The following is a 27,521-nucleotide window of genomic DNA, read 5'->3' as shown; positions in this document are numbered from 1 at the left end:
TGAATGATGGTACTTCATCTGTGAGATACCCACCACCTACATTCAGCCTGTGGTTCTGTATCTGTCAAGGTAACGCAGCCCAGTGGGTGACCATAACCTGCGTCCACCTGCGCCACAGGCATCGACTCCTTTCCCATCATCAGCACTATGCACGAAACGAACACGTTGTCACCTGGCGACCGGAGTACAAATTGATTGAGTGGACTACGTTGGTGACTTAACAGCCGTGTGCGGCAATGATGCAAACTTGTCTGCGGCCCTTCGTCAGGGCAATGTGACACACGTGCCTTGTATGGCTCACGTGTTGAATCTGATTCTCCAGCAATTTTTAAAATACCATCCCGGCCTACATGGCCATGTGCAGCGGGCACGCTGCTATGTGCTTACTTTCTTCCTTCGCACCCAGCAGCTCAACAACTTTCATCGCTCCGGAAGTCTAAAGGCTGCTTTACACGAGCCAATCCATCGTGCGATTTCTTTGGCAAAGTCTTTTTTTTTTTTTTTTGTTTGTATCGCTGATAGGTAGTTGTCCATGTGTCACACGTTGAGTGTTGTTAAACGACCCCAAAGCGCTCATCGATATATTGATTGGCCATGGCGGACGTCCAAAAGGCTTCACACATGTTTTTCTTTGGTCAATCTGTCTTTTGTATGGGCGTAATTAGGCAAACTATACACCCCTCCGTGACGTTGTCTGGATTGTTGCACGCCCTGAATTCTTCTGACCTGCTCAATCCAGTTCTGCTAATGTGGTTGATTGGTTAGATCCCATATACGTATATTGTTTCTCTTCTGCGTCCGTCTTTGTTGCCTCGTGTGTCCTTAGCATTAGTCTTGTTTTTTGTTTGTGGTCTGGTTTATGTCGATTTCAGAGTATCTATCTTCAAAAGGTGGGTTAGTTTTGTTTTTTTATGTTTTTTTATTGTGTTATTTAGCCGTTCACAATGTGTCTCTTAAGGTTTTTGTTTTTTTTTTGTATGTTTTATCGTGTATTATGTTTTTTTCAACATAATAAGGTTTTGGTTTTTTGTTAATTTTTTTTTTTTTTCGTTTACAAAAACAAAAAGATTACATGTTTCTTATAACAGTGTAAAATAAAATGTTCTCATATATTCCTGCACAGATGACGGCTCATCAAAACGAATTATTTTTGTGTGATTTCATTGAAAAATATCACACATTAACCTGTCTTTGGAAAATTAAATCGCCCGTATATAGTAACAAACGCATCAAACAAGCAGCTTATGCGGATCTGATTAGTATCTATAAAAACCATTTTCCTAATGAGCCTGTGGATGTAAATCTTATCAAGAAAAAAATACAAGGAATACGCACTGTATATAAAAAGGAACTTAATAAAGTCGAGGAGTCACGACGTTCAGGGGCTGCGACTGCCGATCTTTATGTCCCACGGCTGTGGTATTTTGATCTACTTGACTTCACAAGAGATCAAGAGATTCCAAGGTCATCAACAAGTATGCTTTCCATTCAGGAGTCACAAAATGGGGCGATTGGCAGCGAACAAACAAACGTAAGAAAAATTAGGAGCTGTCACATGAGAAGATGTCGTTACGAATGACGGAAGTGCGTCACAAAATCCGTGACCCCAACGATGCATCGCACAATAGATCGACTCGTGTAAAGCAGCCTTTAGGGTCTGGTGGTTAAACGCCGGAAATGCGATGTTCCGACACGCAGGAATTGGAATCTGCACATGTTGCAGCGTGTGTGGCAGCACCGCAGAGCCCTGCTGAAATACGGTATGACGTATACCCTGGGCTAACTTGATCCAGAGGTGGTGCAGATCACGCTGCTGGAGTGGTGTCAGATCAAGGACCTATGCACCCTTCTACACAGTTTACAAATGTCGACGAAGATGTTTAGCACTGGCGATGCCATTCTCTGCATGACAATTCTGGTCATCTACATGATGGAGCACACTGTAAGCATTATTCGGAGTCAGGTGTTGGTCCAAGAGGAAGGTGAGGAAGTACAGGAGGAGTCATATCAGAAGGGATAATAAGATCTACAAGGTCCATACGGTGAGCGGCACCTAGGCGGCAGTTATGGTGGGGGATAGGGATTAACAAGGGCACATAGTATCAGCAAAAATTGTTGAGGAAGGTGCAGGAGCCATGAAGAAATGGAGGACGAACTGGCAATGGGCATGGAAGACTCAGCAGATGAGTGAGAGCTTGCTCACATTTCGGTTGTGCGAGGTTTTGGGGAGAGGGCAGAGGAAGGAGGCACGATTCTCACCTCTCTGCCACCAACACACCAAGGACTTGGTCCTTCTGGATGCACAAGACACATGAGCGCCTTCTTGCTGCACTACCTACAACATGACTCTCGGATTGTACGAATTCGAAGTAATGCTAACTACTGGGTTGCCACACTGTTAGATCCCCGGTACAAGACAAAATTTGGCGAAATAATTCCTGCCATAGAAAGGGACGCACTTATACAGGAGTATCTGCAGAAGGTGGTACGGATTCTTAGATCTGCTTTTCCAGTAAACACCAGTGCTGCACAGAGTGAATCTCAACGCTTTGTCATGGATAGGAGGAAATGGTCTTTTACTTGTCCACATCTGAGGGACCGAGGGCTGGCTGCTGTGCTGAGACGGCATTGAGTACGGTGTCCCTGCAGAGTTGCACTTTTGGTCATATACCAAATGAGTTGAAAAAGGACAAATGCTGGTGGAAAGGGGAACAGGTGTGTTGGAAAGGGGAAAAAAGTTTTTGTCCGTGGGTTTGTTGGTTAAGCAAAAGTAACATTTGATGAAGAAACACCATCTGTTACGGTGGGACTGGCAGATTTGGATAAGGTGGTATATACTATGTTACCGCTATATGACGAAAATTAATAAGAAAAGAAAGAGAAAGGTATATATCCTCATCAGCAGTCAATGTCCACCGTGCTCCCAGATGGAAAAGGAGAGGTTGGCAACTGGAAGGTTAGGTGGAGGATACAGATCTGTGTGGCTATGAAACTAATAGTTGCCTGAACCGAGTTAGACGCCACTCGGATCTTGAGACTGGGAGCCCTGTTAGCGTCACAGGGTCCACACGCCCACCCAGCCCAGGAACTCCCTGTTAACATCACAGGAGCCATTCAGTACGCTGACCGTGTGCATTGGGGCCACACCTGTGGACAGCAGGCGCATCAGCAGCAGCAGGCCTGTTAATGCCACTGGGCTGCACAAGCAGGACTTGTAGGACAGGAGCTGGTCTTAACCGTTCTGCGTTACCAACTGTGGTGGTGGCCTGCATCGACGCCCTATCCCTGCCTACCTCTGGCCTAAAGCCGCAATGGGTTCAACACATGGAGGTGTGCTCTTTCGGAGCATAATAGAAGACTGCGCACCTCCTTGTTGGCTCCAGCCTGTTTTATAACCTGGGTCTGCCCCAAACCAGGGTGGACCACAATGCACCTCCTGGAGACAAAAGCAGAGTGACACGTCATGAGTGGCATAACTAGCGTCCTATTTGGAACCGCAACTTCAATAATGACCTCATGGCTGCCACGACACAAACACCTCACCAGTCATCGTCTGACCATCAATAATGAGGTGACAAGTCATAGGGGCGGGCCTCTGCAAGCCATTTGGGAGTGGCCTGGCAACATCGTCAGGACACCTGATGCCCTGTGGTCTATATGGGCCCCCCCACATCAGGGGCAGGGCAAAAGAGTTCATTACCGGACCTAGTCTCTGATGCAGTAAGTGCCTGAGCATGGTCAGTTGCATGAAATAGAGTCTCTGAAAAAAGACTATCAGCTTTAGCATGGTGTCTAGGCACAAAACAGGACTTAGACCCGGCACGGAATGCAAGTACCTGTGCAAAGAGGCTTTTCGCACTAAGTGTGGGAGCATGCGCTGTATCCCGAAATGAAGACTTAGCCTCAGGAATGGCACAGTCAGGCTGAGCATACTCACTAGGCGAAACACTGTAGTTAGGCTGCAGCTGGGGTAAATCGGCACACGCATGCGCACTAGCTGCCTCTCCACACTTACACGTGGAGGAGAAATTGCTCTTCGGGTGTGGACTTGGAGATGCTGTCTATGAACAGAAGGAAAAGCTAAAGGAAGCCTCACTTTCTATCCCTCCGAATTATCAAATGCAGCAATGAATTCCCTGAGTTTGGTATAACATTAGCGTAGCAAAATGTGCATGAGGGTGTCATGCAGAGGTGCTAGAAATAGCTTGGTACCAGTGGGGAACTAATGAAATACAACAGCCAGTTCTATGATGCCACTAAATGGCAGTATTTTTTGCTATCATTATAGCTTATTAAAAACAGAGCAGGAGGGTGTCCTGCACAGGTGCTAGAAATAGCTTGGCACCAGTGGGACAATAATGAAATACAACATCCAGTTCTATGATGCCACTAAATGGCATCATTTTTTGCTATCATTATAGCTTATTAAAAACAGACCAGGAGGGTGTCCTGCACAGGTGCTAGAAATAGCTTGGCACCAGTGGGACAATAATGAAATACAACATCCAGTTCTATGATGCCACTAAATGGCAGTATTTTTTGCTATCATTATAGCTTATTAAAAACAGAGCAGGAGGGTGTCCTGCACAGGTGCTAGAAATAGCTTGGCACCAGTGGGACAATAATGAAATACAACATCCAGTTCTATGATGCCACTAAATGGCAGTAATTTTTGCTATCATTATAGCTTATTAAAAACAGAGCAGGAGGGTGTCATGCAGAGGTGCTGCACATAGATTTGCACCAGTGGGGCACTAATGGAGTACAACAGCCACTTCTTGTATGCCACTAAGTTTACTCAATTTTTGGTATTATAATGTCTTAGTAACAATGAGTTTGAGTGTGCAATGCAGGCAGACGTGCTGTAAATATCTTTGCACTAGTGGGACAATACAGAAGTCCAACAGCCACGTTTAGGATGCCACTAAGTTCACTCAGTGTTTGCTAGTATAATGGCTTAGTAACAATTAGTATGAGTGTGCAATGCAGGCAGACGTGCTGCAAATATCTTTGCACTAGTGGGACAATACAGAAGTCCAACAGCCACGTTTAGGATGCCACTAAGTTCACTCAGTGTTTGCTAGTATAATTGTGGCGCCCCTGAGGCTTCCGTCGCCACAGAGACATTGCACCCCAGTCAGAGGTGTGATGTCCCATCCTGGGTAAGGAAAGGGGTACATGCCAGTTCACAGGTTAAACTGCACTACACCCATTGCTAGGCACACACTTGGACCAGGGACAGTGGCAGCAACCCTCCCATGCTGCATGCTGGGAGGGGTCGTAAGACCCATCCCTGCTCCCATAGGGTGGTAGCTTAGCAACCAGGGGGTGGGAAGAGCCAGCCGAGTGTAGAGCAGAGAGGAAGGTCAGAGTTTCAGTTTACCTCAGAGAGTGAGAGAGTGAGGAGACAGCATGTAGCTGTGAAAGAGAAAGGAGCTCTGTGAGTTCAGAGTGTCCGCAACAGAGAAAGAGAGCAACAGAGAAGGAGAGAAACAGAGATGAGAATAAGAGCTCTAGTCAGGCAGGAGCTAAAGAAAGAAGAAAGTGACGCTTCCTGGTGAAAACCCTGGGACTCAGAGGGTCCAGGTGACACCAAGCAGGGAACGAAGGGATTCCAGGGCCACAGATAGCTTCAGAGCTGGTGGCCTGTTCCACAGGAACATCGGTGGGGTGATCAAGCTGCATCAGAGGACGGTCCCTAGTCACTGGAGGAGGAGAAGTCATCTCCAAAGTTTAAAAGACCAAGGTCCAGGGAAAGCTGCATGCTCCCCGGACCAAAGCCCACAGCAAGAATCTCTGGAAAAGGGGCAAATACCGACAGGCGAGCTCCCAGCCTGGAGGCTGCAGTGGAGGCCGAGCCAGGTTCATCCAGCAAGGGCAAGGCTAGTGAAGTCAGCTGAGAAAGGAACACTTAGAGGGGTGCACTGGCATTTACCCCCAGAACTACCCGGGATCGGCGGAGGTCCCTGACAGGGGATTCCAGCACACCAGTGGGCAACCGGACAGCTGCCGTGTCAGATAACTAACTGTGAGTAAACATCTTGAAACTGCAGCCCCTGGTGTTGCCTCTGTTATTTCATCTGCATAGACTTCCATCACACCATAGACTCTCGCGAGCACCAACTGTTGCCCCTGGGTACTGCTCCACCTGTGGGGAGCAGGACCATCCAAGCTGCCATTCCATCAGCCCCAGAGGCCCCATACAGCAGCGGTGGCTTAATAGCCGCAAACCACAGGTGGCGTCACGACATCCATAAACTTTATTCACCAGCCCTATTTAATTGACACCCACCAGGGCCACGGAGTTGGGCCCCGCCACAACTGACGACCCCCGGACTAGTCCGGCCTGGCACCGGGTGTCCCATAGCCCTGGGGTGGGCGAGTCATAATGGCTTAGTAACAATGAGTTTGAGTGTGCAATGCAGGCAGACGTGCTGCAAATATCTTTGCACTAGTGGGACAATACAGAAGTCCAACAGCCACTTTTAGGAGGCCACTAAGTTCACTCAGTGTTTGCTAGTATAATGGCTTAGTAACAATGAGTTTGAGTGTGCAATGCAGGCAGACGTGCTGCAAATATCTTTGCTCTAGTGGGACAATACAGAAGTCCAACAGCCACGTTTAGGATGCCACTAAGTTCACTCAGTGTTTGCTAGTTTAATGGCTTAGTAACAATGAGTTTGAGTGTGCAAAGGGCAGGAGGGTACAGTGCCAGGGTTGTGGGTCTCTGGGTAGAGGAAAGGAAGCCTGCCTTTCTATCCCTCCTAATGGGGAAATGCAGCGAGGAAATCCCTGACCTTAGCTACACAGACACTGTCATCTTGTGTAGCTGTTAAACTCTGTTTTCATGGACCTGTCACCTATGGCTCTGACCCTGCCGGTATTAGCCCTTAAAAGGACTGATAGAAAGTGCTATCCCTATGCTGTACAGTGCTGTGTATAGAGCGTACACAGCAGTATCGGAGATAGGAGCTGTGCCAGTGATGATTGACACCAAGGAAGCAGAAGGCAGATAATGGCGTGCTGGAGGAAAATGTCCGGTTTTATAATGCAGGGACATGTGACATGGACATCCTATCACACATGCCGTTGCTTCTCTGGCTAAAAGTCCACTTAGCTGTGTGTGTGTCTGGGATTGGCTGACATGCTGGCCCGCCCCACTACACGCGCGCGCTTAGGGAAGGAAGACAAGAAAAAAAAAAAAATGGCGATCACCATTATCCATACAGCAGTGATCTGAATGCGCTGTTCCCGCACACTATACACTGAGATTTCATAATAGTGTGAGTCACAGAGTGACTTACACTATTACAGCGGAAAGCCAGCTAGTAATTAGCTGGTCTTTTTGCTGCTAGAACCGTTCTTGAACGTATCTAGAACTATCGAGCTTTAGCAAAAAGCTCGAGTTCTAGTTCTATCTAGAACAGCCCCCAAAATCACTCGAGCCGCGAACTGGAGAACCTCGAACCGCGAACCGCGCTCAACTCTAACCATCAGTTACAGCAAGTGAACAAACATCTGCGGCAACTGGGGCCCCTACTTGGGACTGTATGATTTGCTTAGCTGCAGCCATACTGAGCTGAGAACTAATCTACAAAAAAATTCTCAGAAAATAGCAGTTTATTAGTTTATATTAAAATATTTTCGGTGTCAAAAAATTAAAAAATAGAAAATTGAAACCACTCAAAATAAATCACACATGAATAAAAAAAGGGAGGTGAGGCACCAGTATTGTAGCCTACCTTGCCGCAAAGGCTGGCACTCTAGACTTGCGCAATTGGCGCCCCTGCTCAACGTAGACTGTCCCTCCCTAGAGGGAAAGGTATAGCTACAGTACTACAATTAGCTCAGAATAGTTATAGTACTGCTGTGATACTAGATAAGCTGATGAAGAAAAGGTATCACAGAATACCACATTTACAAATGTTATAAATAGAAAATAATTTATGAGAGCACTCAAACTTTACTCAACGCATTCCCCCCCCCTATTTTAGGGGTTCTTCAGGGGTAATTTATCAAAAACATTAATATAAGCATAATGTACTTTAAGTATGATGCTGCATGGTAGAACCAAGATAAAGTGCTTGTGCAAATCATATCCACTGAGCTGAGAACTACCGGACACCCTGCCCACGGACGCAGCTTAAAGGGCTGCTACATATATGTTATATCTGTCTCATCTCAGATTAACATAGAGCCCAAAGTGCTCTAAAATGCCTTACTTTCGATGTAACTTATTGTTATTAAATGCTTTTATTTGTTAATTTTCCCAGAAAATTGGAGTAGTTTTTTGCTGTTTTAGACACTTTGGTTGGGAATCAACACTAATGATTAAATACAACTTACAGGAAATCTGTCTTAGGCCCCATTTACACGTGCGTGTCTTACGTTCCTTTTTTTTGGGTCTGTGTTGCGTATTTTATGTCTGTTTCTCCGGTACATGTGACATCCATGTGATGGCGTATGCTAGCCATGTGTGCTGTGTGAAATGTTCTGTGTGTGATGCACAATGACGTTGCTACATACCCGCTGACAGCAGACAGCGATGCACGATGAGAATGAACTCGGGTGAACTTTACCCGACTTCATTGTCATACTGCGGCTCTGTCTGTGTCGCGTCCTGATTAGCGGTCACCCGTGAAGGACTCACCTGTGACCGCTAATTCCCTGAGTGACCGAAGTGAGCAGCGCGATTAGCGCTGCCGTCAGGCTACCCGTGGCCAGCTGGAGTCCTCCACCCGAGACCGCAACTCACCTGTGACTTCATCGCTGATCGCGCAGCGCACTTCAGTCACTCGGGAGACTTGCTGTCACAGTTGGAGGATCCAGCGGTGGCCGCGAGTGACCTGAGTGTCATCATCGCTGATTGCGCTTCTCACTTCAGTTGCTGTGTTGAGCTGACAGGAGAGGCGGTGTTCTACTGCAGCTCCTGTCACCTTCATGTAGCAGAGCTGATAGCGTCGTGGGACCTCTGTGGATTACGCCAGACCTGGAGGGGTTTTTGGGGCTTAATAAAGTGGTAAACGAGGGTGTTTTTTTTTTATTATTATTTCAAATAAAGGATTTTTCGTTGTGTGTGTTTATTTTCTTTAACTTACAGGTTAATCATGGAAGGTATCTCGGGGAGACGCCTGTCATGATTAATCTTGGACTTAGTGGCAGCTATGGGCTGCTGCCATTAACTCCTTATTACCCCATTTGGCACCGCACCAGGGCAATTCGGGATGAGCCGGGTACAGTCCCGTGACTGTCGCAACTAATGGATGCGGCAATTCCGGGCGGCTGCTGGCTGATATTGTTAGGCTGGGAGGCTCCCCATAACGTGAAGCTCCTCATCTTGGGAATACCAGCCTTCAGCCGTGTTGCTTTACCCTGGCTGGTATCAAAATTGGGGGGGAACCGCACAACGTTTTTTCTTAATTATTTATTTATTTTTTTTACTGCTCTATATTTACACGGCCACCGGCAGCTGTGATTGGTTGCAGTGAGACAGCTGTCACTCAGCTTGGGGGCGTGTCTCACTGCAACCAATCATAGGCACCGGTGGGCGGGGAAAGCAGGGAATATGAGATTGAATAATGAGCGGCCGGCTTTTTCAAAATAGTAAAAGCCACCGGAGTTTTTTTAACAGCTGTGCAGCGCCGCGTCGGTGATCGGGGAACAGTGAGTATGAGAGAGTGAGAGAGGGGGGAGACTGACCGACAGACTGAGAGAGGGACAGACAAGAGAGAGAGACCGACTGACGGACTGAGGGAGATTGACTGACATGCACAGAAAAAAAAGATTGACCGACATCGCTTCAAAAAAGCACAAAACGTACACGGACCATACGGAGATGCATCCGTGTCACGTACGTGTGCTCACCGACCCATAGACTTTCATTGGGTGCGTGTATGCGTGTTCCGTGCAGAAAACGGACATGCATCTGTGTAATACGGATACACTTACGTATCACGCACACGGACACACGGACCGTACGGAAAAACGCACGTGTAACTCCAAACATTAAATAACAGAGTACGTGTGTCCGTGTCTCCGGTACATACGGAAACGGACCAAACACGTACCAGAGACACGTGCATGTGAAGGGGGCCTTAAGGTTTTTGCCACGTATTTATTAATTTTACTCACTTATATAGCACAATTAATTCCACAGTGCTTTAGGGACATGATCATCTCTGTCCCCATTGGGGCTCACAATCTAAATTTACGTTTCGGTCTCTTATAGACCTTTATCAAAATCACACTATAAGTCCTTCACATACACATATGTAGCGCCCCATAAGGCAGGTATTTTACCTACTCATTGCCGGGTCGGGGATACAGATCCTCTGCGTTGTCATGGGGTGGCTTGGCCCGGTTCCGTTACCCCGAGGCGTACAGAAAGGAGGGTTGGAGGGTTGTAGGGAGGCAGGATGGAGGATGGAGGTAGTAGTTGGAGGTTAGGAAAGTCTATTAGGGTTGTGACACCACCTGTGGTACGCGGCCAGGGATGGGGGCCATCGCTGCAGGGTCTCTCATAGGGCAGATGTTGGGTGCAGCCGGGATGGTATTGCTCCCCACAGGCGGAGTGGGATTACCCCAGGGAGGATGGCGGGGTTGGGGTTGTCCCCGTTGGCGTCCCAGTACTGGGTGACAGCGCCGGTAAAGGAGAGGCAGAGACAGGGGCTGTGGTTCCACGTTTTTTTATTCACAAGTCATTCAGTCGCTGCTCCAGAGTACCGCTCTCTGCCACGATGGGCTCCAGCCAATCCTGGATCCGTTGGCGGTCACCGCCGGTGCCTGAAAGTCTTTTAGTGAAGTGTCCATTGGTTGCTATCCGGAATCTGGGCCGAGCCTCTTGCTCCAAGCCACGGGCCCACGAAGAGAGAGAAACACTAACTCCAGTTGTCAGTGCTAGGTGTTATCCCAAGCTGTTTCCAGGAAGGTTCTGTCTAAAGTGTGATGGTTGTGCCTACTTCTACCCCATGTGGTGCCCGACCCCAGTGGTTGTCCTAGCGACTGGGGAAGTCCCATGCTTCATGATGGCTGGCTCCCCTGTCTTCCCCAGTCGAACCCACTGTGAGTAAGCACTTGCTGTTGTTTGTGTGTGTTTTGTGAAGGCACCGGCACGTTAATGTAGCACCCAGGGATATGGGGTACTCGGTTCCAGGCAGAGTTTCTATTGGGAACGTCACAGTGGCCGTTACCTGGTTCCGTGCCCTGGGCCCTTTTTGTAATGGGGATATTTACAGAGAATTATTGGATAAAGTTTATTTGTGACGCCACTTGCAGTGTTGCGGTTATATGTAGGGAGCCGCTGTTGCAAAATGTGTCTACTGGGTCTGATGGTATTAGCAGCTAGTATGGTAGTCCCTCCGCAAGTAGGGTAGTGCCCCACTGGGTGTATAGTGCATATATATATATATATATATATATATATATATATACACTGTATATGCAGCTCGCTGCCTCTATATCATATATATATATATATATATATATATATACAGTCATATGAAAAAGTTTGGGCACCCCTATTAATGTTAACCTTTTTTCTTTATAACAATTTGGGATTTTGCAACAGCTATTTCAGTTTCATATATCTAATAACTGATGGACTGAGTAATATTACTGGATTGAAATGAGGTTTATTGTACTAACAGAAAATGTGCAATCCGCATTTAAACTAAATTTGACCAGTGCAAAAGTATGGGCACCCTTATCAATTTCTTGATTTAAACACTCCTAACTACTTTTTACTGACTTACTAAAGCACTAAATTGGTTTTGTAACCTCATTGAGCTTTGAACTTCATAGACAGGTGTATCCAATCATGAGATAATGTAAGGTGGCCACTTTCAAGTTGTTCTCCTATTTGAATCTCCTATGAAGAGTGGCATCATGGGCTCCTCAAAACAACTCTCAAATGATCTGAAAACAAAGATTATTCAACATAGTTATTCAGGGGAAGGATAAAAAAAGTTGCCTCAGAGATTTAAACTGTTAGTTTCCACTGTGAGGAACATAGTAAGGAAATAGAAGAACACAGGTACAGTTCTTGTTAAGCCCAGAAGTGGCAGGCCAAGAAAAATATCAGAAAGGCAGAGAAGAAGAATGGTGAGAACTGAAATAGCTGTTGCAAAATCCCAAAGTGTTATAAAGAAAAAAGGTTAACATTAATAGGGGTGCCCAAACTTTTTCATATGACTGTATATATATACTGTATATATACGCATATGGCTGACGTTTCCGTCTGTGGCTTGTTATTTTGACAGCCGAAAAGAGATACGTGCAGCTTTTTTCGGGTTGTCAAAATTACAACTGCGAAGCACAGTGGAGCAGAACAGCGGTTAAATGTGTGATTGGTGAGGATTTTTTGCAAAAGTGGAGTTTTTCCAAAAATGTGTAAGGTTTGAGGGGTGGAGTCGGAGCTGGGGTGGATCCTGGGCGGAGTTTCAAGGGAGCCCCAAAATTTTGCCAATATGGGGCCCTGAAATTCCAGGTTGCAACCCTGCTTAAAATTACCCACTCTAATAACAGTAATAGTTTAAAACACATTGGATTTTTTGTATTCCTCTTTTAGCTATTATGGGTTTGTTGGCTTTCTATAGAAATCTGGCCTCATTGTGGACAGTGACTGATATAAGTGATGATAGCCTCTATGCGGAAATGCTCACTATGGGGTGCTTCACACACAGCGAGCTCGCTGCCGAGATCGCTGCTGAGTCACGCTTTTTGTGACGCAGCAGTGACATCATTAGCGATCTCGCTGTGTGTGACACTGAGCAGCGATCTGGCCCCTGCTGCGAGATCGCTGCTCGTTACACACAGCCCTGGTTCGTTTTCTTCAAAGCCGCTCTCCTGCTGTGACACACAGATCGCTGTGTGTGACAGCGAGAGAGCGACAAATGAAGCGAGCAGGGAGCAGGAGCCGGCGTCTGACAGCTGAGGTAAGCTGTATCCAAGATAAACATCGGGTAACCAAGGTGGTTACCCGATATTTACCTTAGTTACCAGCCTCTGCAGCTCTCACGCTGCCTGTGCTGCCGGCTCCGGCTCTCTGCACATGTAGCTGCTGTACACATCGGGTTAATTAACCCGATGTGTACAGCAGCTAGGAGAGCAAGGAGCCAGCGCTCAGTGTGCGCGGCTCCCTGCTCTCTGCACATGTAGCTGCATTACACATCGGGTTAATTAACCCGATGTGTACTGTAGCTAGGAGAGCAAGGAGCCAGCGCTCAGTGTGCGCGGCTCCCTGCTCCCTGCTCACACTGGTAACTAATGTAAACATCGGGTAACCATACCCGATGTTTACCTTAGTTACCAGTCTCCGCAGCTTCCAGACGGCGGCTCCGTGCAAGCGCAGCGTCGCTTACACGTCGCTGCTGGCTGGGGGCTGTTCACTGGTCGCTGGTGAGATCTGCCTGTTTGACAGCTCACCAGCGACCATGTAGCGATGCAGCAGCGATCCTGACCAGGTCAGATCGCTGGTCGGATCGCTGCTGCATCGCTAAGTGTGAAGGTACCCTATGTTAGCACTAAATAAACGATAGGAAATAAATAACTTATATTTAATGAGAAGCACATTATTAAACTAATGAAAGAAATAAAATGGAAGCATTGTGCTTCTTACACCCTCCTATCTTCTTCTCTTTTAAGACTTCAAGCCATTCAATGTCACCTTGTTCCATTCTTTCACTTTTCTCACTCTTGTTTTATCTCAACTTGCCACTCTGTCTTTCTTATCAGCGCCTCACTCCCTTAATCTCATCCCCTCACTGTATCTCACCTGCTTTGCGTTCTCCTTCACTTCTCATTCTGCTTTCTTGCTGGTGTATATGTAAAGGACTTGGTTGCCTATACAAATTATTGATTTGTGGACAGAAGAAACAAATTAGTACGTGATGTCCGAGAGGTTTCCAAATTAAAGCACACGCTACAAAAAGTTCAAGCTTTGTTAAAATTAAAGACTAAAAAGTTCTTTTATAGTCACTTCGGAATCACCCGTATGTTCTTCCAGCAGCTTGCCATGGAGGAATGACTGAACGTGTAAAGGTTGTCAGGAGTGGTGTAGAGAGATGGCTCCATGATAGTGAGACACTCCATAACATAACTCCTAAGACAGATCACTAGTGAAGAGAAAAGCTCTAATGATGGATGACTGGAAATAGTCATAGACTTTTCAAAATGTAAGCTCTCTAAATAACTCACTTTGCAAAAATCCTATAAACCCATTCTATCCATTGTAAGCAATCTTAAAAAACTGAACACTCCAATGGTAATACTATAAACACATCTATGTAAACTAAAATGGGATTTTTCAATATCGAATTTTACATACTTTTTAGATTTCTATATGCTACATACAATGCTAATGTGTAACTCCACAGGAGCAATTGTACATTTTCTGTATACACTGTGTACAGAATTATTAGGCAAATGAGTATTTTGATCACATGATACTTTTTATACATGTTGTCCTATTCTAAAGGTCCAGTCACACATAACGAGATCGTGAACGAGATCGCTACTACGTCACACTTTCTGGATCGTTTATGAGTCGTTGTTGAAATCGCATGTTGGGTGTCACACATAACGAGTTTATGAACGAGCATGCGTCCCGTATAACGATCTTTCAAATCGCTGGGACCCTGTCACACAGCTACTATGTTAACGATTCCAATCCCATTAGGGGCGTAGTAAAATGCAGTGAGTCACGTAGGCGTGCATTTGTGTCGCCTTTTCCGCTTTCATTGGCGGCCAATACTGCGTTCTGATTGGGCGGCCGGGCGGGCGTCGCTTTTTCCACCCCCTCCGCTCTGATTGATAAGGACCCTGTCATGTTAACGATTCCAATCCCATTATGCAGTGAGTCACGTAGGCGTGCATTTGCGTCGCCTTTTCCATACCCCCCTCTGCTTTCTTTGGCGGCCAATACTGCGTTCTGATTGGGCGGACGGGCGGGTGTCGCCTTTTCCACCCCCTCCGCTCTGATTGATAAGGACCCTGTCACACAGCTACTATGTTAACGATTCCAATCCCATTATGCAGTGAGTCACATTTGCGTCACCTTTTGCATACCCCCCTCCGGTTTCATTGGCGGCCAATACTGTGTTCTGATTGGGCATACAGGGGGCGTATCTAGCGGTTAAAGTTTGGATCGCGTCCACCCTTTGTCACTTCTTTTGCGCTTTGCTTTGAGATAGAACCTGCGTCTCCACCCTGATTCCTTCGTCCATTGTACCCGGTCGCTTTGTTGGTGTGTTTTTCGGATCGAAGCCGCAGTTGCACCTGGAGTATCCTTGCAGTGCTGTCGAGTGTCGGTGAGATCGTATTTGCGATTCCGCTTGGATTCTACATTGATATACACTTCTTTGAAAAGGTAGGTCTTTTTTCTTGTTGGGGGGGAGGGCTTTTTTTTGAATAATGTTCTTGCTGTTAAGATATATGTTAATATTTATTATGTGAGTTAATTAAAGTTGCTGGCTTTTATCTGTGCGTGTATAATGCCTTTTAAAGAGGGGTCTCTCCATAGTGCTGTTTGTAATGTGTCCTATCCTAGCATTGCTGGCTCTTTTGTCTCTCATTAAATAAAATATAGAAATGTGGCACTCCTTCTATAGTCGCTGGTGCTTGGATAGGGTCCCACCCCAGATCAAAAAATGAAAAAAATCCAGCACTCAAAGCATTTAACTGAAATTGTTTTATATTTTATTCATGGATCTCTGTAATTATTAAAGACGTTTCGGTCATCCTACCCTCATCAGTTTACACAGAAAAGGTTCTGTAGAAATATATGAAAAAGCTGGACCAGAGGAAAAAGCTGCCCGTCCCGGTCTGCAGTCAATGTCACATACTGTCTACAGAACCTTTTCTGTGTAAACTGATGAAGGTCGGATTACCGAAACGTCTTTAATAATTACACAGATCCATGAATAAAATATAAAACAATTTCAGTTGAATGCTTTGAGTGCTGGATTTTTTTCATCTTTTGTCTCTCAGCTACAGCCGCCATTTTGTGTTTCTGCCACACAAAGGGGGCGGCCATTTTAGTCTCTGCCACACCATAACCAAAAATTGTGATCGGTTTATTGCAACTTCTTTTATGTTTACATATAAATTTTTCATTCTTTATTTCAGATGGCTTATTATAACAAAGAAGACTTTGTGCGTGAGCTGCTGGATTTGTATAAATCACTGCCCTGCTTGTGGAGAATCAAATCCACAGAATATTCAGACAGACTAAAAAAACAAGCCGCCTATGCCCAACTGGTGGAGCTTTTTAAAAAACACAGTGGAGGCGAGGCGGTGGATGTCAAAGTAGTAAAAAAGAAGATACAAGGCTTGAGGACTGTATATAAGAAAGAAGCAAATAAGGTGGACAAATCAAAAAAGTCAGGGGCCGGCACTGACCAGGTATATGTTTCTCCCTTGTGGTATTTCAATCTCCTGGAATTCACAAGGGACCAGGAGCTACCACGAATGATGGAAAGCTCCTACCAAAGAAACGTAGACCTGGAAGCAGACATTGAAAACGATGACATCCCGATCGATGACAACACCTCCGCTGTTGTAGATGTAAGTACCTTATTTGCTTCACGTTACATAGTATTCAAACTTTTTATGTACATGCCATTGAGGAACACAAAATAGTAACTTATTGTTACCATGATTTATTGTGCAGTTTGGAAATGTTATCCCTTCCAGTTCAGATAAGTACACTCCAATACAATTTTGTCACACTTTAATTAAATTTACTAACTATTAATGTATGACTTTTAATTAACATTTATTTTTCTGTTCCCGCAGAACCCTCAGACAGATATGGTGAGGCCCCAATTGAATGAGAACCCCACCACATCGAGCGAGCCTATTGTGGAGGATGAGGCACCTGCACCCTCTGGTGAAATGCGGCGAAGACAGTTACGCAAAAAGAAGGCCAACACCCCTGTGACATCGGCTGAATTTTATTCTTTGGCAACCCAACTGCTATCACAGCCAAAAAGCCCTCCAGTGGATAGCTTTGCCGCATTTGCATCGGACAGACTCTGCAAATTGGATTCCACACAGAGGGAGCAAGCCGAAAGACTGATGTTGGAAGTCCTAAGAAAGGCAGGCCGAGGAGAACTTGATGACAATGACACGATATGCAAGTTAAACCAGCCCCATCATTCTTCGACATGGATTCCTCGCCAGCCCCTGCAAAGTACACCAAACAGGATGCATCCACCACGCTTGCAGCTTGACCACCCCCCACAGTATCCCCCCCCACAGTTTCCCCCCCAACATTATCCCAGGTATTCAAATGATTCATTTTTAAGCCAACTGTCATCTCCCACCCGGCCTGAATATGTCAACCAATATGAAGACGGCCACTAAATTTTGTTATTGTTGTTGTTTTGTTATTTGAGATTAATTTTAATTGATTGTTATATTTTCATTGTAATAATAAATTTATGTTGGTTCAATCTTGCTGCCTGCGTTACTTAATTCAGCATATGGTTGTGATGCCCTGGCAAAACACGGTAGTTACAGAGATTGTACCATACTCCACCCTCATTGGCATACCACCACACAACCCACACACTCATGTACAGCAAACAACCAGTAAAGCCTAGTCACCCCCTCGTGGATAATGGGATTGGTGCATCTATACAGATGCCTACATGTAATATGATGTTTGTGAGTGGTGAGTTTGTGAGTGGTGATAGCTGTTAACTTGCTTTATGCAATGAGACATACCAAACAGCAGATATCAATTTCAAATTTTTTATAACACATGTATATGTATACAATAACAAACAAAAAAAAAAAAAACGTTAGTTGCTGCTGCCCTCCCCTTGGCCAGCCACATAACGGGCCAGCAGCGCCGCATGCCGCTCCACTCTGGCCATCAGCCTCCTGTGGGCCGACATAATCCTTCTTTGTGAGGACATGATTTCGGCCAAAGTGGGTATGCCTATGGAGGGAATGGAAAAATTAATAAATCATAATTTTTATTTCTGCTTATTATTACAAAGTAGGAGATTCATGACTTACGGTTATCCCCCTCGTCCGATACAGACTCGCTTATGGAGCCTGGACTAGCATCTATGATAACAAAAAACACTTTATAGTACTCAACAGCTTTTTGTTTTGTACTTTATATGGCGTTAATGTTATATTAAAAAATTACCGGGGGGCGATCCGGCCGGTGGCCCCTGTGGGTGGTACTCCTCCTCCTCCTCCTCCTCCTCCTCCTCCTCTGGTGGCTGTAGATCCACCGGGGGCTCGGGCACATGCTCTCCCTCCTCTGTGGCCCCTGGCTCCTCTGGGGGTTCTTAAGAAAATATAAAGTTTAATGTGGTTGCGTTATGATACATATAGGACTGTGGGGGGTACATTGAAAGCAGGAGATGGAATTTTTTTGTGCTGAGGGAAAAAGACCCACTACCCACAGCACCCGGCTTTGCCATGCTCTCTCTGATATGGGAAAAGCTGGGTGGTGAGGGAATGATGTTTTGCCAAGCATGGCGAAGCTGGGTGCCAAGGACAAGAGGTATATCATAACATATGAAAACTGTGTGCTGATAGAGGGTTGTCAGTTCATGGGAAATCTTGGTGTAGAGAGCCTACTGTCTGCGTAATTTCCCTGTGTCCCGAGTGTCAGTGTAATTAGCCCGTACCACAAGTGTCGGTGTATCTATCGATCTATGCAATAGATCTCTATATATAGATCTGTTACATATTATATATATATATATATATATATAATCTATATATATATTATATATATATATATATAATCTATCTATCGTTCAATGCAATAGATCTCTATATATATATCTATTACATATTATATATATATATATATATATATATAATCTATCTATCGATCTATTACATAGATCGATATATTATATAAATACGTTTAATGATTTAAAAGAAAACAAAAAATATATATATATATAAAAAATATATATACATTAAAATATATATATTTATTATTTAAATATTATCTGAATATATTTATTTTTATAATTATATATATATATAATTAATATATTATATATTTTTATAATTATATATAGATATATATTATTTATATATATATTATATGTATATATTTATTTTTATTATTATATATATCTAAATATATTTTTAGAATTTTATCTATATATCTATATATATATATATATATTATATGTATTATATATATATATATATAATCTATCGATCTATAAAATAGATTATATATATATAATTTTAATTAAGTAAAAGGATATATATATCATAAATATATACATTTAAATCTATATATTTATTATTTATTATATATGTATATTTTCTTAGATTTATATTTATATATAGTTAATATGAATTATATATATATTTAATTTAAAAATATATATATATATATATATTATTTATATATGTATTATATATTTATATATTTATTTTTATAATAAATATATATATATATATATATATATAGATAGAGATATATATATATATATATATATATATATATATATATATATAAATAGATATATATTTAAGAACACCATTATACGTTGCCAAGGCACACTCATCTGCGCCTACCTTGGTTTTGTAACTCTGCTTGTATGGCAGAGATCCGGGCACTGGAGCGGTACCGCAGATCCGCTAATTTTTTGCGGATCTGGGCGCAGGTGCGCTCCAAATGAAATCTCCTCCTCAACCCACGTTGGATCCTGCGCAATACCGCTTTCTTATGGAGAAGTGGATGCTCTTGCGCCTCACGGCAATCATAATCGCGAGCATCCACTTCTCTAATTAGGTACCGGACCTCCGCCTCTCCCCAAGCTGTTGCCCTCCTGCGTGCCGCCATTGTTCGCTGGTGTGTCTACGTAGCAAACGCAGTTGCGTCACCCGCGGTAACGCCTCTTCACATCTGATTCGACGGATAGCGTCACGTGAACGCTAGCTCCAATCAGATTGGGGTGGACGTTGTTGATCCTGCTCCAGCCAATGGCCGCCGATATTACATCTTCGGCCATGGCTGGATTGTTGATTTGTGAAATATTACAAATGCTATGTTTGAAGGTGAAAGTGCGACGCACTTTTAACAAATCAGAATGATCTTTGCTGCAGAAATGAGATCGCGCCATGACGCAAATGCTGTGTCAAGGGGTCGTGGTATCACACACTGCCAGCGCACATACAATTATAAAAAATCGAAAAAGAGATGTCGTTTGAAGGTTTCGGGGACGCACAAACGTCCCCGTTTAAAAACCCCAAATGAAAATATATACGGCTTCATATTCATAATTTGTGTGTTTTTTTTTTATTGCATTGGTACATGGAAATCAAAATTGTACAAGAGCCCTAAATGATGTATTCATCATACAGCTGGACGCCAAATTGAGGAAGTAAATAAACCTTTGCAGGGTTTTACCTAAAGAAAAGCAATGTTGAAGTTAAAAGTGAACATTTTACTTTTAAACCCAAAAACAAATTTTAGTCGTACCATTGAGCATTTCTACTATGGTATCAAGATAAAATTCACCATAAAATATATTGTGCAATTTCTTCTTAGTGCACCCATATGTAATATGTGGTTGAAATCAACTGGTTTGGCACATATTTTGGGATGCTGTTGTTCGCTACGCTCACTCTCAATGTGCGATCCGGAGCAGGAGGCCCAATGATAGCGGTGATGACACCCGGTGCCGGGCCGGACTAGTCTGGGGGTCGTACGTGGTTGCCGGAGTCATGGCTTCAGTGGGGGTGATTGTAGTTTATAATCCGCCGCTGCTGTATGGGGCCTCCGGGGGTGATGTAACGGCAGCAATGGTGGTACTGCTCCCCACAGTAGCCCTTAATAGTGAATGAATGACAAACAAATCTTGTGGAAAGTTAAAACAACTGTTTATTAAAGTAATCATTTTGCAAAAATGACATTTTAGTATAAATGTGATGAACATAACAATACAAGTAACCATATATTTTAAAATTAGTATAAATGTGATGAACATAATACAAGTAACCATATATTTTAAAATTAAGAAGGGAAGTTTCTAAAACAAATCAATACAATAAAATAAAACTCAGCATAATAAATGTGCTCAATACAAGTCTATCTAATGCTGCCACGTAATTGCACCAGGACCATTAAAATATTGGCAGTACTTTTCTCGACAGGCCTTCGCATCATCGGTATTTCTGCTGGGCGCCAATGGTTGAAGTCCTGCGATTGCGGGATCTTCAGAATGCCATTCGCCAAGCACCACTTCGCCATTTAAGTCATCAGAGTCTACAAAGCCTGTTGGACAGTACGTAATAGCATCTCGCCGTCGAAGAAAGTTGTGAAGGGCGCAACAGGCCAAAACAACTGCGTCTATTGATGGTAGACTCAGGTTAATTGGTGTGTGGAAAACGCGGAAGCGATTTGCCATTATCCCAAAGGCATTTTCCACAACCCTGCGTGCCCTTGATAATCTGTAATTGAACCTTTGTCTTTCCGCCGTTAGACTTTTCTGTGGGAATGGTTTCATGAGATTGGGATGAAGTGGGAAGGCTTCATCGCCCACAAATACAAAGTTAAGGTTTGCGGTAGTGTCAGAGTTGGGGGGCAAATGCAGTTCACCATTTTGCAAACGTTCACCAAAGCCTGTGTGTTCTAAAACCCCACCGTCAGAAACCCGGCCATTCATGCCAACATCAACAGCAATAAATTCGTAATTGGCATTCACAAGGGCCATTAGGATGATGCTGAAATAGCCCTTATAGTTATAAAAATAGGAGCCGCTGTTCAGTGGTTGAGTGATCCGCACATGTTTCCCGTCCAAAGCACCACCACAGTTTGGGAACTGCCAAAGGTGTTCAAAATCGATGGCAATCTTCTGCCATTCCTCCACAGTTTTGGGGAACTCAATGTAGTTACGCAGACTGTGGAAAATTGCTCTACATGTCTCCGGAATAAGAACGCTGAGCAGGGACCTTGAAATTGCAGAAGAAAAATGTAAGTCTTGCAGGGAGCGTCCGGTGGCCAGGAAACGCAGAGTGACTGCCAATCTTTCATCTGCCGGGATGGCAGCACGCATCGCTGTATTCTTGCGCTGAATAATTGGCGTAACTCTTTCGAGTAAAAGGCTAAATGATTCTTCTGACATCCGCAGAAAATTGCGGAAATCCTGAGGATTATTTTCCTGCAGCTCTCTTAGCAGTTGCATGTGGGAGTATTTGTACCTCTTCTGCAGCCACTCTCTGGTCCACATGCGGCGCTTTCGTTTGGAACGCCTCTGTTCCACTTCACGTAGCCGACCGGCCTCAAACATCAATGCAGCACCCAGCACAACACGCTGCATGTCGTTCATGTTGTCCACACTGCAAAAAAACATGTAAAGATGAGAAAAGTTGCTATAAACCAATCACATTTTTTGGGGGGGTGTAAAAGAGACACTAAAATGGCCGCCCCCATAGAAGTGCACCACTTCTAACTGTGTCAGAGAAACAAATGGCGGCTGTAACTGTGTCAGAGAAACAAAATGGCGGCTGTAACTGTGTCAGAGAAACAAAATGGCGGCTGTAACTGTGTCAGAGAAACAAAATGGCGGCTGTAACTGTGTCAGAGAAACAAAATGGCGGCTGTAACTGTGTCAGAGAAACAAAATGGCGGCTGTAACTGTGTCAGAGAAACAAAATGGCGGCTGTAACTGTGTCAGAGAAACAAAATGGCGGCTGTAACTGTGTCAGAGAAACAAAATGGCGGCTGTAACTGTGTCAGAGAAACAAAATGGCGGCTGTAGCAGAGAGACAAAATAACCAGCAATACTAGATAAGGACACATAAAAGGACGATGGACGCACAAAAGGCAATATGGATACAGATAACAACCAACCACTTTCATGATCCGCAAAAATAATTACTATCTATAAACACAAATACTTTCCATACTATAACAAAAACATGGAACAAGTAACATAGACTTTACGAAAATGACTTACCACGTCCAGAAAATGCAGCCGTCTATGCTATCTATTAATAATCGCAGTTTCGATCCTCACAGCGACACGCTCGGGAACGAATGAGGGATATACAAGTGCAGATGCGGCTTTGATTCGAAAACCAAGCAAGCGGGAACAAAGCACGAATGAATCTGTAATACAGCGACACGCCCGGGAACGAATGAGGGAAGATGCAGCTTTGATCCGAAAACCAAGCAAGCGGGAACAAAGCACGAATGAATCTGGGTGTAGTCACAGGTTTGCTCCTAGAAGACTCAAAAGGGAACAAAGCATGAAGCGATACCCAATCAGAGCGCAATAGTGTTCTCATTGCTAACCAATCGTTGCAGAGAGGGGGCGCGGAAATGGCGACGTAACTACACACTATTGTTCTCAGCGCCAACCAATGGGCGCAGAAGGGGCGTGGAAACGGGGACGCAACAACACGCCTTCGTGCATCTCATCTAGGTCGTCAACGAAATCGTAAATAGGGTGTCAAACATACAGATTCATGCAGCCCAGCAGGACTCCAACGAGCCAAAAATGTCCCAAGCTGTTCGGCATCGATCAGCGATTTCGCAGCAGGGGGTGAATCGTTGGTACGTGTCAAACATGACGAGATCGCAATTGAAGTCGTTCTTGCGTCACAGAAACTGTGACGTAGTAACGATCTCGTTGTACGATCTCGTTATGTGTGAAGTGGCCTTTAGGGTGGAAACACATCTATGTGAGTAAAATCGGTCCGACTGGGCTGAAAAATACTCGGCTGATTTTAGTTCACGTTAGGTGCGAGTGCAACGCAAGTGCGATGCTATTTCTGAGATTTTACTAGCGTGTGTAATGCGTGTGTAATGCGTGTGTAATGTGTATTTTTTACTATGTCATCTGCCATTCAGCGCTGCTACATGGCCGCTGACAGCAGACACAGACAGCCATGTAGCAGAGCTGAATGGCAGATGACAGCAGACACAGACAGAGCCGCACTGTCAGAATGAACTCGGGTGAACTTCACCCGACTTCATTGTCATGCTGCGGCTCTGTCTGTGCCGCGTCCTGATTAGCGGTCACCAGTGAAGGGCTCACCGGTGACCACTAATCCCCCGAGTGACTGAAGTTAGCAGCCCTCTCTCATACTCACCGATCCCCGGCGCGGCGCTGCACGGCTTTCTCACTGCTCCGGCGGCTTTTACTATTTTGAAAAAGCCGGCCGCTCATTAAAGAATCTCGTATTCCCTGCTTTCCCCGCCCACAGGCGGGTAACCTCAGTGACAGCTCAGCAGATCGCGCTACTCACCTCAGTTGCTGCTTGGAGGTGACCGGAGCGGCGGTGTCTTCTGCAGCTCCTGTCACCTGCATGCTGGAAGCGACGCTGGAGTCCGTGGATTACGCCGGACATGGAGGGTTTGTCGGGGATAATAAATTGGTAATGAGGGAATGTGTTTGTGTTTTTTATTTCCAATAAAGGATTTTTTCATGTGTGTGTGTTTATTTACTGTAACTTACAGATTAATCATGGAGGGTGTCTCATAGACGCCTGACATGATTAATCTAGGACTTATTGGCAGCTATGGGCTGCCAATAACTCCTTATTACCCCGATTTGCCAACGCACCAGGGTAAATCGGGAAGAGCCGGGTACAGTCCCAGAACTGTCGCATATAATGTATGCGGCAATTCTGGGCGGCTGTTGGCTGATATTGTTAGGGTGGGGGGCTCCCCATAACGTGGAGCTCCCCATCCTGAGAATACCAGCCTTCAGCCGTATGGCTTTATCTGGCTGGTATTAAAATTGGGGGGGACCGCACGCCATTTTTTTAAATTATTTATTTATTTATTTCACTGCACAGTATAGACCCGCCCACCGGCTGCTGTGATTGGGTGCAGTGAGACACCTGTCACTCAGCGTGGGGGCGTGTCTCACTGCAACCAATCATAGGCGCCTGTGGGCGGGGAAAGCAGGGAATACGAGATTCTTTAATGAGCGGCCGGCTTTTTCAAAATAGTAAAAGCCGCCGGAGCAGTGAGAAAGCCGTGCAGCGCCGCACCGGGGGATCGGGGAACGGTGAGTATGAGAGAGGGGTGGAAACTGACCGACAGACTGTGAGAGAGGGACAGAGATAGTGACGGACCGACAGAGAGAGAATAGAGACCGAGAGGGAGAGACCGACTGACAGGGAATAGTGATTGACAGACATTGGGAGACATCGCTCGTTTCCAGTGTTTTAGGAAACATGCGAGAAATGTATTTAGAAAATCGGATGTCACTAAGATGGTGTGAATGCCGTCCCGTGACATCCGATTTTTTACACGCTCCCATAGACTTGCATTGGAGAAACTCGCAGTAGAAACTCGCAAAAAAGCAGCATGCTGCGATTTTTTTCTCAGTCCGATTTGGACTGAGAAAAAAATCGCAGATGAGAGCTGAATCATTCACTAACATGTGTCCGATTCCAATGCGAGTTTTTCTCGCATTGCTCTACTGCGAGAAACTCGCAAGTGAGAAGCAGCCCTAAGCTGTATAGGCTTGAGATCCAACTACCAATTAAGTAAATCAGGTGATGTGCATCTCTGTAATGAGGAGGGGTGTAGTGTAATGACATCAACACCATATATAAGGTGTGCTTAATTATTAGGCAACTTCCTTACCTTTGGCAAAATGGGTCAGAAAAGAGATTTGACGGGCTCTGAAAAGTCCAAAATTGTGAGATGTCTTGCAGAGGGATGCACCAGTATTGAAATTGACAAACTTTTGAAGCGTGATCATCAAACAATTAAGCGTTTCATGGCAAATAACCGACAGGGTCACAAGAAGTGTGTTGAGCAAAAAAGGCGCAAAATAAGTGCCCATGAATTAAGGAAAACAAAGCGTGAAGCTGCCAACATGCCATTTGACACCAGTTTGGCCATATTTCAGAGCTGCAACGTTACTGGAGTATCAAAAAGTACAAGGTGTGCCATACTCAAACCTACTTAAGGAAAACAAAGCGTGAAGCTGCCAACATGCCATTTGACACCAGTTTGGCCATATTTCAGAGCTGCAACGTTACTGGAGTATCAAAAAGTACAAGGTGTGCCATACTCAAACCTACTTCTCATCCCTCATATCTTCTTTCTCTCACAACCCTAAACAGCTATTCAACACTTTCAATTCTCTCCTCCGTCCTCCGGCACCACCTCCCTCTCCTCTCATCTCAGCTGAAGACTTTGCCTCTTTCTTCAAGCGGAAGATTGACAACATCAGAGCAAGCTTTGGCCCACAATCACCACAGCCCCTCATCATAGCTACTCATCCCTCTTCCTCCAAATCCAGCTTCTCCACCATGACAGAAAACAATCTCTCCACTCTACTCTCAAGATCACATCTAACCACCTGTGCACTGGACCCGCTCCCATCGCACCTCATCCCCAACATCACCGCAGTCCTCATCCCAGCCCTAACCCATCTCTTCAACCTATCACTAGCAAGTGGTGTATTCCCTTCATGCTTTAAACATGCCTCTATTACACCCATCCTCAAAAAGCCCTCCCTTGACCCATCCTCTGTGTCAAACTATCGCCCCATATCCCTTCTCCCCTATGCCTCAAAACTACTGGAACAGCATGTCCATCTTGAATTGTCCTCATACCTCTCCTCCTGCTCCCTCTTTGACCGGCTTCAATCTGGCTTCCGACCACATCATTCTACCGAAACTGCCCTAACCAAAGTCACCAATGATCTACTAACCACCAAAGCCAAGCGACACTACTCTATCCTCCTCCTCCTGGACCTGTCCTCTGCCTTCGACACAGTAGACCATTCCCTTCTACTACATATTCTCTCATCTCTGGGCATCACAGACTTGGCCCTATCTTGGATCTCCTCATACCTAACCGACCGAACTTTCAGCGTCTCCCATTCTCACACCACTTCCTCAGCTCGCCCCCTATCTGTCGGTGTCCCTCAAGGCTCAGTTCTTGGACCCCTGCTGTTCTCCATCTATACCTTCGGCTTGGGACAGCTCATAGAGTCCCACGGCTTCCAGTATCATCTCTATGCCGATGACACACAGATCTACCTCTCTGGACCTGACATTACCTCTCTACTAACCAAAATACCACAATGTTTGTCTGCTATTTCATCCTTCTTCTCTGCACGATTCCTAAAACTTAACATGGACAAAACAGAGTTTATTGTCTTTCCTCCTCCTCACTCACCTCCTCCAACAAGCCTTTCCATCAAACTTGATGGTTGCTCACTCACCCCAGTCTCACAAGCTCGTTGCCTTGGAGTAACCCTCGACTCTGCTCTATCCTTCAAGCCACACATCCAAGCCCTCTTCAACTCATGCCGATTACAACTCAAAAATATCTCCCGGATCCGTGCTTTTCTTAACCAAGAATCCTCAAAAACATTAGTGCATGCCCTCATCATCTCCCGCCTCGACTACTGCAACCTCCTGCTCTCTGGCCTCCCTTCCAACACTCTTGCACCCCTCCAATCTATCCTAAACTCTGCAGCCCGCTTAATCCACCTCTCCCCTCGCTACTCCCCAGCCTCGCCACTCTGCCAATCCCTTCACTGGCTTCCCATCGC

This window comes from Anomaloglossus baeobatrachus, chromosome 9, assembly GCF_048569485.1.
Source record: "Anomaloglossus baeobatrachus isolate aAnoBae1 chromosome 9, aAnoBae1.hap1, whole genome shotgun sequence".
NCBI classification, from domain to species: domain Eukaryota; kingdom Metazoa; phylum Chordata; class Amphibia; order Anura; family Aromobatidae; genus Anomaloglossus; species Anomaloglossus baeobatrachus.
The sequence above is the reverse complement of the archived record's forward strand: the minus strand, read 5'-3'. Positions refer to the sequence as shown.